This window comes from Ruditapes philippinarum, unplaced genomic scaffold (assembly GCF_026571515.1).
Source record: "Ruditapes philippinarum isolate M1 unplaced genomic scaffold, ASM2657151v2 ctg742_1_1_1_1, whole genome shotgun sequence".
Taxonomy (NCBI): Eukaryota; Metazoa; Mollusca; class Bivalvia; order Venerida; family Veneridae; genus Ruditapes; species Ruditapes philippinarum.
The window spans coordinates 298951-312789 of NW_026852967.1; the positions used below are offsets into that span (position 1 = coordinate 298951).

At 30.5% G+C, this 13839-nt stretch overlaps 1 pseudogene; it reads right to left on the reverse strand.

Moving 5' to 3' along the window:
* Positions 1-13839, reverse strand: part of LOC132729565 (uncharacterized) — a 44802-nt pseudogene that overhangs the window by 21292 nt on the left and 9671 nt on the right.

The following is a 13839-nucleotide window of genomic DNA, read 5'->3' on the forward strand; positions in this document are numbered from 1 at the left end:
CGAGAAAAACACACCGTGATTAAGAAGTTTTCGACAATACATTTTGTATTTATATAATGTAACAAAAATAGTGCATAAGCAATAGTAAAACCATCGCCAAAACATATTGACAATTATTTAAAAAGTCCCCAGTCCTACAACTTAAATTCATACAATTTCGTATAATCTGTGAGAATAAGATATATCACCAAAAACAAAGACTAAAGTAATGCCCCTGTAATTAGTTGGAGCATTCTTGCCACCTTCTTTAAAAAAGGACACACCTCTTCTGACCAAGAATCTTGGTATATACAATTATCATACATAGAATTAAACAATACTCACGCATACGAGGATATGATATCATTGGCAACGATAAAGAAATCAGCCACATTATTTTCATATTCAGAACTCTTATAACGATTTAGATCTGATTATGTTTTCCCTACTTCTTCTACAGAAATAGTTTTGTCTAAAGAATCAACATTTATAATATCAACACTACTTGATGAATAGTCATTCTTTGAAGAGTGTCGTACAAATGCATTTGATATATTTTCATAATAAGTCTTAAATCATCAAAACTCACAAAAGCATCATGGTGGTTTGAAAATCTAAACTATTTTTATTCATTTCCATTTTTTACTTAAGAATGTTTTACTTACATTTGACTTATATAGTTTGACCCATAAAGAATCTTTGATTAAGGTATCAAAAGTTGATTGATAATCGAGAAGAACTAACCATGATTTAGAAGTTTTCGTCAATACGTTTTGTATTATAGAATGTAACAAAAATATAACATTAGCGCTGGAACGACCATACAAAAAGCATATTCAATTTAACAATTATATAAAACATTTCCAGTTTCACATTTCTAACTCAATCAGTACGAATACGAGGGATGATCCTGAATTAAGGCATAAATTCAATAATCTTAATTAATGACGTTTTCCGGAGTTTTCATATAGACATACAGGCAAACTTATAACTGTTCAATAGAATTTCTTTAAACTTGGCATGTTATTAGAATATGATAACAGAAACATTTTAAACGGATTGAAAAATGAGGTCACCGTTCTCATTTCGAGTTATCTGCCCTTGAATCGGACTTTTTCGTTAAATTCAAGGGCAGATAATTTACAATGAAGCAAAACAATACATTTTTTCTTTTTCTTTTCATAAAGCTTACCTTCGTCTTAGTCAATAAGCAAAATTTCAAGAACAATTTTAGAGTAGATAGTTTATTTTTTCCACTTCTTCTCTTAACCTGTGCATTTTTTCTTAAAAATTGGCTTATTTTTATGAATTTAAAGTACCTTTATTTCCATTGAAAAAAAATAATAACAGAACTGATATAAGGAATTGCCTGTGATATATTGTATTATTCAACAACAAAACGAAAAACATTCTTCAGAAGTAAAAACAATAATTCATTTACGTATGTATCAGTTATCTGCCCTTTAAATGACCTCAGATAAGTAGAAAATTCTGATTCAGGGGCAGACAACAAGAATGGTGACCCCAATTTTTCTTTTTCGCTTAAAATGTTTCTGTTATCATATTCTAACAATATGCCGAGTTTAAAGAAATTGTATAGAACATATTTAATTTTGCCTGTATGTCTATATGAACGATTCCGAAAACGTCCTTAAAGGTAAATATGTTAATAAAAACTGTCTAAATGCTTAATATATCCGCTTTACAAGGAAAAAAGAATAATGACAGTTAAACACATTTTAACCACATGTATATCGAAGTAAACATTGTAATGCGCATACGGCACAGCCTATATGGTGTCACAACGTAATAAGCTTAAACGGACATCTTTTGTTGAAAAATGGCGGATGTGGCTCACCGTAAGTGTGTTAGCAACTCAAACGTCTTAACGTTGAAGTGTTTAAATATGTTTCACCTATTTGTATCATATAATTGAATTAATACGTACATGAAACAAAATGTTAACAAAACCGAATAAAATGTACGAAAATAAATAAAATGTTGTAGTTTTCGTTCACCGTACCAGTCATTATAATTTCTAAGTGAGAAAGCAAATGAGTCCGTTAAATTCCAATAATTGTATAAAAAAGGTTTTGAAAAATAAAGTAAACACCTTAAAAAATTTTTGAAAAGAAAAATAAAGAAGAAAAAAATGCCATTAAAATTTTTGAAAGGCCGCACATGACAGCAATTTGTCTAGTAAAACGTCATGTAAATTCTTTGATCACGCTGACGATATCAATTATCTTCAAGATTAGTGCAAGTGTATGAAAAATACATCTATACCACTCGAAAACTTTTGTTTTACTAACAAGAAACTTATGTGTCATATTAGATTATTCTGAAGAAGACTTTCCGAACTGTTAACAAATGTTTGTGAAAGTGAAGTGCCGTATTCCACGAAGTTTTCGAATAATTAAACGTTGCACCAGAAACCGTTAAAATTTGATTACACATTAATCTATTGTTCAATGGTGTGAAATTTAAAATCACATTTTGCGGGTTTTATACCAAGCTCCTGCAATTTTTGAACAATCTTAATTTTTATATTAAAAATTTTCATGTTTTATGAAATTTCGACGTTTATTTTTACATAGGTATAAATTAAATGTAGTGAACATGACATTTTTCAGAATCATAAACAAATTCCGGGTAATTCTGAATCATCGCTCGTATTTTACATGCACAAAAAATATAAACTTATTATTATAAGTAATACCACTATAATAAGAAGGAACATTATTGTCATCTTTTAAAAAAATAAAGCACACATTTTGACCAAGAATCTGGGCAAATACAATTGTCATACCTATAATAAAACAATATACAAAGATTAAAGAATATGATACCATTGCGTCGATAAAATATCATCATTATCAGAACATTTACAACGATTTAGAAGTGATAATGGTTTCCTTACTTATTCTACAGAAATAGTTGTGTCTAAATAATCAACATTTATATTATAAATATCACTTGATAAAAAGTCATCAATAAAATATTGTTTTTCAGAAGCATTGGGTTTTATCATATTAGTAAGTCTTAAAATCATAAACATTTCCAAAAGCATCATGGTTGGTTGAAGATCTAAACTTTTGATATATTTCCAAAATTTACTTTAAAATGTTTTACTTAAATTTTACTCCATAAAGCATCTCTGTGTAAAGTATCAAAAGGAAGTTAATAAACAACGGAATCACGCCATTATTTAGAAGTATTCAAGAATTTAACAATTATATTGCATCAGTGATAGAACGACCATCACAATATTTACAATTATTTAAAACATTCCCAGAATCACACATGGAATTTATACGATTTGGTTAAGTCTGTAAGAATATGAGGAATGATCCAGAAATACTCGGAATTATACCATAAATTCTAGACTATTTATCAAAGTTAATACAGCAAACCCGTTAGTTATTATCAAATATACACAACAATATCTATTATTTTTAAGATTAGTTCAACTGTTTGAAAAATACATCGATACTACTTAAACACTTTTGTTTCTGAAGGAGGCTATCCGAACTGTTGATGTATGTTTGTGAACGTTCCGTTTTCCGGACGCCTTAAGGTAGAACGCGACTCTTTACAAACTTTCGAGTAGCGTCTTGACCATATTTCTAGTTAAATTTTTTTGATTTTATTTCAATAGTTTCAGCCAATTTTTGTACACACGAGATCAAAGTTAACCATCAAAGCCCGTTTTTGAACATGACGTCGTTGCGTAACCTTGGCAACTGTTACGGGTATTTCAACGCCATTGGCAGACAAAATATCTTAAATCCTACAGCATTCGACGGCAATTATCTTTTTCTTTTAGCTGATATAAAATTTATTGTTTTACGTCGAAAAATGTTTGAGAAATAGAAAGAAAATTGTCAATTTTGTGTAAAATTTGACGTTCAGTTTAGCCGCAATATGCGGCTTTCAAACGGCTTATTAAAAAATTCCTGAAATAAATTTTTGATTTTTTTTCTTTAAACATTCCTTTAAAATGTATACTTATTCAAAATAACTAAAATAATAAGGGGGTCACCGACTCAAATTTTTCGGTACACGTGATTTTATTTCCCCCACCCCGTGAGTAATTTTGTAACGAAATTCGACGTATGCAGATTGAGAGTTCAAAGTGCGGCAGTTCAGCTTATCAGGAGAATTGTTCTAGAGTTTTACTTAATAAAAACATATAAACAACAATGTTCCATTGCAAATACTTAAAATTTAAAATGAGACCATACGATGAAAAAGCATATTTATATTTAAAATCTTAGCCTAGGATTTAGGCGTTGATATTTTGTTTATTCGCTTAAAATTTAGGCGTTGATATTTTGCTTGTTCGCTAAAATTACACGTCATTACCTACGAGCACGTCACAATTTCTGATTGATATATACTTGATTTTTTAAAAAGAAGCAAATACTGGAACCCAGGCTAATAAAGTCTATATACAGGTATATTTCAATATAACGTGTTACTTGAGCAAAAAGGAACTGCCAGCAGTTTACGAAACTTGCCAGATATGTAACAAAAATTGTCTAAGTAACTATCATGGGCTTGGTCAATTGCAATATTATCGTATTTCCATTTTGTGACGTTTATGTTTGCTGAAAAATGTGCGAAAAACAAATGATTTTTTTTCTTGTTTTTTTTAAGCATGATTAATAACTTCATAAGGAATCGTGAACAGACGCATGTAAAGAAAATGACATCAGGCGTTCAACGGCAACACATACGCTGCGCTAACAAATACAGCTGACAGTAACTGTTATCATTGCAGTGTATCTTTTTGATATTTTAATACAATAAAAGTAATAAACTTGAATCGAGAAATATGCCATTAGTAACAAAAAGCAACTATATATTTTTATGTAAATTTAGAAATTTACGGAAATTCAATCATAAAATAATACGTAGTCTGCAAGAAATTCTGCTAATCTATACCACACTATGAGTGATAAACTGTGAGTGATATGTATTTCATTTCATCTATTAAAAACTAGAATTTGAATTTCACTTGTTATCAAAAACTATTGCAACAATTTGACAGAATATATGCTAAATAATTGGCGAAATATTGACATATTAAAATATACGGTTCATAAAAATGAAATTTAGTCAATTATATTAGGGTGAAACAACAGTTATGTTCGAAACGTTAGCTCAGTGGGTGTTGGATAACAGATGTAGCCGTTCGAATCTACAAGTAAATAAACATCTTTAATACAAATTCTCTGATTTAGAAATCATTATGTTAAAAATAACGATTAATTGAGGAATCACCATAAACGCTGTATTAAAAACATTACTATCAAATCGGCCTTTGCAAATATTAATTATTCACTGTATAGCCAAATTTATGGTAGAATTTAATTTTCAACAGGAAAATTTAGAAACAGTACTTTAAACATGAAATATAATAAAACGCTGTAAATACACGTCTGCGGATGTTTAGCAGAACATATACGCGAACCGGCGGTCCTGAGCTAGATACTGCACAAAGGAGTATTGCGTTGTAAATCTTTATACAAAATAAAGATATTTCAATATATAGTTCATTTTGTGTCTGTACATGCTACGGGCACTCTAGAGGATCTGTCGATCTTTTATATAATCTGTTCACCGACCATTTAATCAGTATGCAACTGACATGTTAATACAACCGAGAAATATAACATTTTACTCAAAGTTTTACTATTTAATGTTATTCGGACAAATATCAGATCAGACTTTTATTTTTTCCTCTTGTAGAAAGTGGGTAATTCTGACTCTGTTTTATATACAAAATCTGTATTTACAAGAATAAAAAATCATATTTTGGTAATATCTGACCGTGTAATTAAAAAAAACGTATTATAGTAAATATCAACATCATTCAGATTTTACACAAAATTTCCATTTTTCAAACATTATTCGGCGTAAAACGATTAATTTTATATCAGCATAAAGGTTAAGACGTCGTGTGTTCAAAAATTGGCTGAAACTATTGGAATAAAATCAACGGAATCAAATCAGAAATATGGTCAACTTTCTGCATGCCAATTTTCAAGACGCTACTCGAAAGTTCACAGTGTCGCGATCTACCTTAATGACGATGCTTACGAATAAATAAATGTTGCAACTACAAACTGTTAAAACTTGATTACAATGGCGAGAAATGTTAACATGGCACTTTTTTGTGTTTTACACCAAGCTCCGGCCAGTTTTAAACAAGATCCATTATTGTATCAGACACTTTAGTGTATTATAAAATCTCAACGTACGTGATTTTTTTTATCTGACCCGCTGTGGCGTTCCGATGGTTATTTAAGGCGTCCTGAGATTGTATTGGCTGTCATTAAATCAATGAAATTTTGCAATAGAAAAGATGAAACATCAATTTTTGCGCAGATATAATTTAAACGAGAAAAACTTGAAATTTATCAGAATTACAAACAAATTCCGGGTACTTCTGGATCATCCCTTGTTATCATAAATTTTGAGATTCTCATCTTCTTTTGAATCACATAAAAAATGTTCACATAAACCAAAAATTATCTAGGGTATTTGATTCCTTAAGTATCATACGTATTTCATCAAATAGGTCATAGGAAGTTGTAAATATACAATGTTATATGTTACCCCTTTGTGCTGAAACATTACTACTTACAGGTTCATTAAAAGCAGGTTCACATTTAGCCAACAATATGTGTGTGTTACTTACGATGAAGAAAGATTAAAATTAGCATCAGGATATTTGAAAAAATGATTTGTTTCTGCGTACTTATATTTCCTAAAACGAATAAATAGTTTATAATTGAGAAATAAGCAATACATATTTTAATTTCCTTTTTTTGTTCATTCTTTCAAAATATTAAGCAATTCGATATTCATTCCAATGAAGTCACCATGTGACGCTCGTAAGATGTGAAATGCAAATATAATTTTTATACACGGATAAGTTCAACTTTCGTTAAAATTGGTCTGTTGCATACCCTGCATTCTTCTTCTACCCTTGCACAAGATTCACAACTGTAAAAATGTTTGCAAGGGAAAAAACACATACATGCCTCGTTAATTTTACAAATGTTGCAAAAATACTTTTCTTCCATTGTTGATAACTGTGTCAGCCTGTCAAAAACAGAAGGTTCACAAGCTTCATCTCTATCAGTTTCTTCTTCATCCTGTCTTGTGTCTGAAACAAAAAATATTTATTATGTTCGTATAAACTAGTTAACCGGGTGTTATGTCATAATGTATTTGGCATGTTTGATGGTTCATAAGGGCCTCTTATTGCTGCTAATTAAAACATATTGCATTTGAATATTAAGAAAATAATATGCATTACTTTTATTAAAAATGACTGATACCATGTCAAGCTGGATTACCGATGGACGTAATAATCTTGAGCTACAAATACTTACTGTGGGAATTTTCGAATGGTACATGCATTGGAGCAATTTCCGCGACAGAAGCACAAGTCTCTGGCTGTAAAAATGTGTAATATAAAGATGTCACTTTCATATTTCATCTAATTATAATTTGCAAATATATATTGACAAACAAACAAAATTATTGCATAAAAACTGCGCATATATTACATTAACGGAGATGAAAAAATACATAAACCGATGAAACAACGCGTGCCCGAGCCATTCTGCAACGATATTTTTATTATGCATAATTTAAGGCTCATGTTTACACAGTGACAAACTTTATTGAAAATGAAATTATGTGACCTCCGTCTATTATTCTTATTTTGATTTATCGAAATCATTTTAAGTTTTTGAATCACAGCATTTGCAGCAGCTGGAGATATTTCAATCTCAAAATTTCCAAACTCAAGTTGGGAAAGTTCAATATAATTCTTTCATTAGCAATAGGCAAGTTTACCTCTGTCCTTGTGATAACATCGGTTACATATTTACAGTTTGGTCTAAGGGTGGCGTGCAATTTACAAAGATCCTCATCGTCATCTGGTCGAGGCTGAAGATGGCAGTCGGCGCAGATGGCTCTGTTGCCATCTGAAATGTATCATGTTTATAATAGCTGCCCGTTTCTTTTTGTCACGCTTAAGTTTTTAAACAAAAAATACAACGACCCTCTTAAATTAAACAGGTTTCAAAGTTTATATGTTTCCTTAAAAATATTCATTATATTTTTTGTAAAAATACATAATGGAAAATAAGCACTTGCCCTAATATTTGGTACTAGTCATGGTAAATTTATTTGCCATGGTAAATATTCTCGTATATTTGCGATGGCAAACATTTATTTAAATGGATAAACATGTATTGAGGAGGTATTTAACATATAAAGAAACATTTTTTTTCAAAATGCCTTCCATGTGGAACTCTGAACCGAAACTAGTCATCAACATAATCATCCTAATCATCATCATTATAATCATCATATTCGTCACCTCGTTACCATCATGGTGCCGTAATAATCACTGTTGCGCTTACCACAGATTCGGAAATCATGTTGAATAAGTTGTCTATCATTTGCGCAAAAAATGTTAATTACTGGCTTTTTTTCCAGGAAAGCCGAATAGGAGGACACTACGCCAAGATATGACCAAAATATGTAAAAATTGGTAAACAAATATCAATCCATTAAAGCTGCATTTTATAAATAAGTAGAAATAAGTAGAAATATTTTGCCGCTGGTCAAAAAAAAAAAAACAAAAAAAAAAAACACAACAAAAACAATGCAGTCTACAGTTAAAAAACGTTTTTAAAGAATTGTTGTAAAGCTAATCAAATACTGTTCCGAAATGAGAATCCTGCCGTAACACTCAAGTTCGTATACGAATTTTAACGATAATTATAAATATATTAATTATATATATATTAAGTTACGTCACAGTGTTAGGCTTTAAAACAATCAATATTTGTAGACGTAAAATTAAGAATTTTCCAATGTAATCAATTTTTACTATTTTGGCTTCGTTCTACATTAGGTCTGTCGTTTATATAAGAATTATCAACTAATAAAATTAAAAAATATATTATATGTTTCATAATGCGGAAATATACCGTTGAAATTGGACTGCCACTTAAAGTCTTAATTGTTGATTTACCATTGATGTTTGGTTGACCCGAGGCGGAGTTTCACATAGAAATAGAAAATGTACGTTCCATTTTGCCACAATAAGGTTTCTGACTTTTAAGCTTATTTCGGCTGTCTGCGCACCAAAATAAGAACAGAAGTCGATATGAAATAACTATAGCTTTTTCTGTTTTTTTGTTTTTTGTTGTTTTTTTTTTTGTTTTGTTTTTTTATTATGAAATTCTAAATGCAGCTTTAATCGTCAAACCTTTCTTATAATCATTAACAAGAATCATCATAATCACAATCATCACCCCAATTTGCATTCTAATCATTGTCATTATTCCACTAATAATCATGGTTATCTTAATTTTAACAAGTACATGCCAATGCCACGGAACCAGCAGACATTTTCACAAAAATGTTACGAATTATTTTAAGTTTTTGACTTACGATAATCGTAAGTTAAATCTTAAGTCAATTTCACAAAGCCACTCGTAAGTTGAAATTTTATCTTTTAAAAGATAAAAAATTCACTTAAGATAAATCTTACGATAAAAACATCCCTACAGTAGCAATGTTCATTTGATATTGATGTGCATGCTCTATATTTGATTCCGGTTTTAAAATCAAGTAATAAAGAGCTTGAAATATGTATTGAACACAATCAAATTTCAATAAGAACAAAAGAATAATTCAAACATATATTTTCTATCTTGATTTAAAAATAGTTTTATGTATCTAAGTGATTAAGAAACAAGGTCTGCTATGTTATTGCTAAGGTATTAATAAATAAAAAGGTGCCACTAGTAAATGATGGCAATAAAATCGAACTCTCAAAATTGTATAAATTATTAGTTTTCCCTGTATAGTTCACATTTTAACTATTCATAACCCTTTCCATCGTGACGTCATCAAGTCATGACGTCACAAATGTTTATGTTGAAAAATAATTATACCTTAATTTGTGTTACTTATAACATTTGCTTAATATATATTTGTCCTCCATTTTTTGTTTTTTGTTTTTATTCAGTTTAGGTAAGAGATACATGATATAATTTTACCCTTAAGAAAGAAAAAAAATTACACTTACGAACGCCTACGGGGAACACCTATCGTAAAGTTACGACAGATTTTGCTCTTAAGATTTTCATAAGATTTTTTGTGAAAAGGAGATTTATCATAAGTGTTCTCTTACGATAAAAAATTATAAAATTTTTTTGTGAAAATGTCTGCAGGTTCTCAATTTACTCAACCATTGTAGAAAGTATTGTTGTATTTGATATACAAATACAAGCAACCTACAATGTATCTATGTGCAATTTAAATTATAAATAAGGAAGAAACAAAAAAAAAACATGTTCTTTTTTTTGTAATAGCAACAGATGGAAAAATCAATATTATCTTGATCTTGACCCTGGTGGGATGGGGACTTAAACCAATCCAAAACGAGGTGTTTACATAAGCTTGCTACACACCAAGTTTTTTCTTTATGTTTCTCACTAACCAGATAGAAAAATCCGTAAATGCTACTAAAAATAGCGGTGTTGGAAAATCTTATCTCACATGGGCTTAGCAGCACTTCTAAAAACGTATTCCTACACATACGTGATTCACTCCTATTTAAACAAAAATGAAACGTCAAAAGGTCAAAATGTATTAAAAATATGTGAACTTATCTATTAATTTGTCCACGAATCAAAATAGATTGATATTAAATTTCACACTGCAATGAGTCCTACTTTACCTAGGCCCGCCCTTTTCAATATCGACCTGTTACTAAAATAGCACACTTAAAAAATATCGCAAAATTCTTCGTAAAATCGGATATTATGACACTTTGCTTGAAGAACATCCATGTTCCATGATAACGATGCTTCTTGATGACAATCTCATTTTGATATATTTTAATTGAATATCCGGCCAAAATAACCTAATAAGTAGAAAAATCTTTGCAAACGGTAAACGCTTTTTGGCAACAATTTATGTATGAATTGAATTTCTTATAAACACTTACATTATGACACTTTCCGACTTTAATATTGATGTGTTTTATCATGATAACCTTATTGTTTGATGAGATATCTCATATGAATTTTCATTGAATTTTTCAAACATTAACTTGGCCAGTAAAATTTTTTATGGACGTACGTTAGGTGCCTAAGCCCCGCTTTTCAAAACTAGGGCGTAGTAAGTAGATCACTGATATTCATTGTGTCCAGGTGAGTGAGAAAAATAATCAATCAATGAGTTAGATAGAGAATAGGGAAATCCCAACCCTCGGGCAATCGGTTCCATCGGGAACTCGCCAAGGCTCGTTCCCGATGGAACCGATCACCCTCGGGTTGGGATTTCCCTATCCTCTATCTTATGGAGGCTATTCGTTGCCAAATATCCAGCCTTGTTGATCTGTGTTGAAAAGTTTGTTAACGGACAAAATACAATTGTATTTCTTTGTATGTAAACTCCAATGTTGCATTCTTTGATTGAGATTGCCGATTTAACATTGTAAACATGCATTTTAACAAATACATAACGACAAAACATTAACTGCTTTGCAGATAGTCGCAATACCAAGTGTTCGAATACTAATTGTTCGTGTATACGCCGACAAAACAGAAGTTATGTACATTCTTATCTTTACATTGTCGAACCATCATGATTCGGATCAGCATAATCCAGCTTTACAACGTTTTTCAAAAGGAGATGAAATAAGCTCCTCCCATTTTCCCGCCCAATACATCATCGTAAATAACGTATTTATCCGCTCATTTTCGGTATTTACCGTCGGCGACAAGAAGCGGCGTAAATTTCGGTTAGGTGTTTAGTTATATCACTTGCGTCATTGCCATTCTATGCCTTTATACAATCAACATCAGCGGACTTTAAAGGATTATAGGCATATAAGTTTTAAAACGTTGTAGATACCACATTTCCTAGAAAAGAAACTAAAAAAAAAAATAATAAAAAAAACTCACCAGGCTACTTACTGCCTGAGGTTAAATATTTTTCAAGGAAGTAAAAACTATTGATAAGACTATATTCAACGACAAATAAATTTTACTGAGGGTATTCAAATTTTCTAGGATACACTGAATATTTATTTCAACATTAAAAGGGGACAAATTCACAAGATTTTGGTTATACAACGGAATTATCGATAGTAAACTTGGAATTGTTTCGTGGTTATACACTTGGTAAAAATATGGGTTTTTCTACAACCCAACATAGTCCTTTAAAGAAAGAAGGCACAGGCTTACTGTTCAGTTTTCTTTATTCGTGTTGCCAAAAGTGACTTCCATGTATCGTATTCTAGTACTATTTGCTGAATATAAAAAGATGCAGTTGAGTATTACCGTGTAACGTTTGAAGGCACACAAACCCTATCGTTCAAGAAATAGTGGTGTGTGTCATTATATATGGGAAACATTCCCTTATGTTAATTCACCAACTTTAGTTTTTGCATATTATTATGCTCTTTATCAGTATTAACGTTGTTACATTGTTACATTATATCTTAACCAATTTTGCGTTACTTGAATATCCTGTACTTGAATACATTTTAACATAATCAGAGTATGTTCAAAGTCAATTGTAATACAGTAGATGTATGTGAAATTTATAACAGTTTCTATATAATTTGAATTTTTTTGTACCAGCAAGAGTTACCTCTCTATATATTCTGCTTCCGTGAAATTTAGCTCCGCCTATTAATTTTCGTCTATTTCCGTGATAATTATATGATGGAAGTTGCAAAATCGTTTACAAATGTTAATCGCGTTAGAATGTAAAAGGAAAGTGTGGTGTTGTAAACCTGAGTGTGTCAAGTTGATGCAATAACATTCTCAACGTCATGATTCACAACATTAAACGTATTGTGTACGTTCTATCGTTTACATTTCTACATGTCGCAAATTTGAAGTTATACATTTATAAATACAGTTTGCAATTTATCTAAGTTGCATGTTTACAGTTTTCATTTTATCAAATCGAGATAATCAAAATGCTGCCAGTGCAGTATGTTACTCTCGGATCGACAATAAGATTTTTACTAATCTGTTTTAGTATGCATTGTCAAGTTTCAAAGGCTGGATTTTTGGCAACGAATAGCCTCCATACTATCTAACCAAATGATAGATTCTATTAATCTCACTTTTAACTCTACTAACCAATCTAAAACTAAGTATCAATTTTTAGCGCTCCTTATCCTATGGGGCTCAAAAGCAAGTCAAAGTGAAGTATTCAAATAGGAATGATATGCAAGTTTAATAAGAATATCTAATTTCTAAATTTAGTTACTGACCGGAAACCGATTTTCTATATTTAATAACAGTTACTTTAAGATCCTCTTACACATTTTCATGGTTTTATATCATAAATATAATGCTTATTAATATTGTAATTAAAGTTCCAAAAAGCATTATTTGTAAAGATATAACCGAATTTACAATTTTATGTTAATAAAGGGAGGTAATTAGAAATTTATTTTCTATAAAGTCCTAGTCAAAATTTTCAATAAGAAATGAATGCATCATTATCATTACCATATCATAATTAGCATCACTAGTCTATCATTATAATTTGTTGCGGTTCGTAGATTTTATTTGTTTGGGTCGTCAGACCAAACAAATAATGGTAGCGAAATTTCAGACCCTGATGTGCTTATTTGCGCATACCGAAAGTAGTCCAAACTCCTCAAAGCGGTTACTTCTCTTTATAGAAAAATTCAGGGGAAATCACTGCGTAAAGATTGTCAAATGACAGGCGCATTAATTCTCTGGGAAGAAAAAAATGTTCCCGATTGTTCGAAGATTTCTAGTATAATGT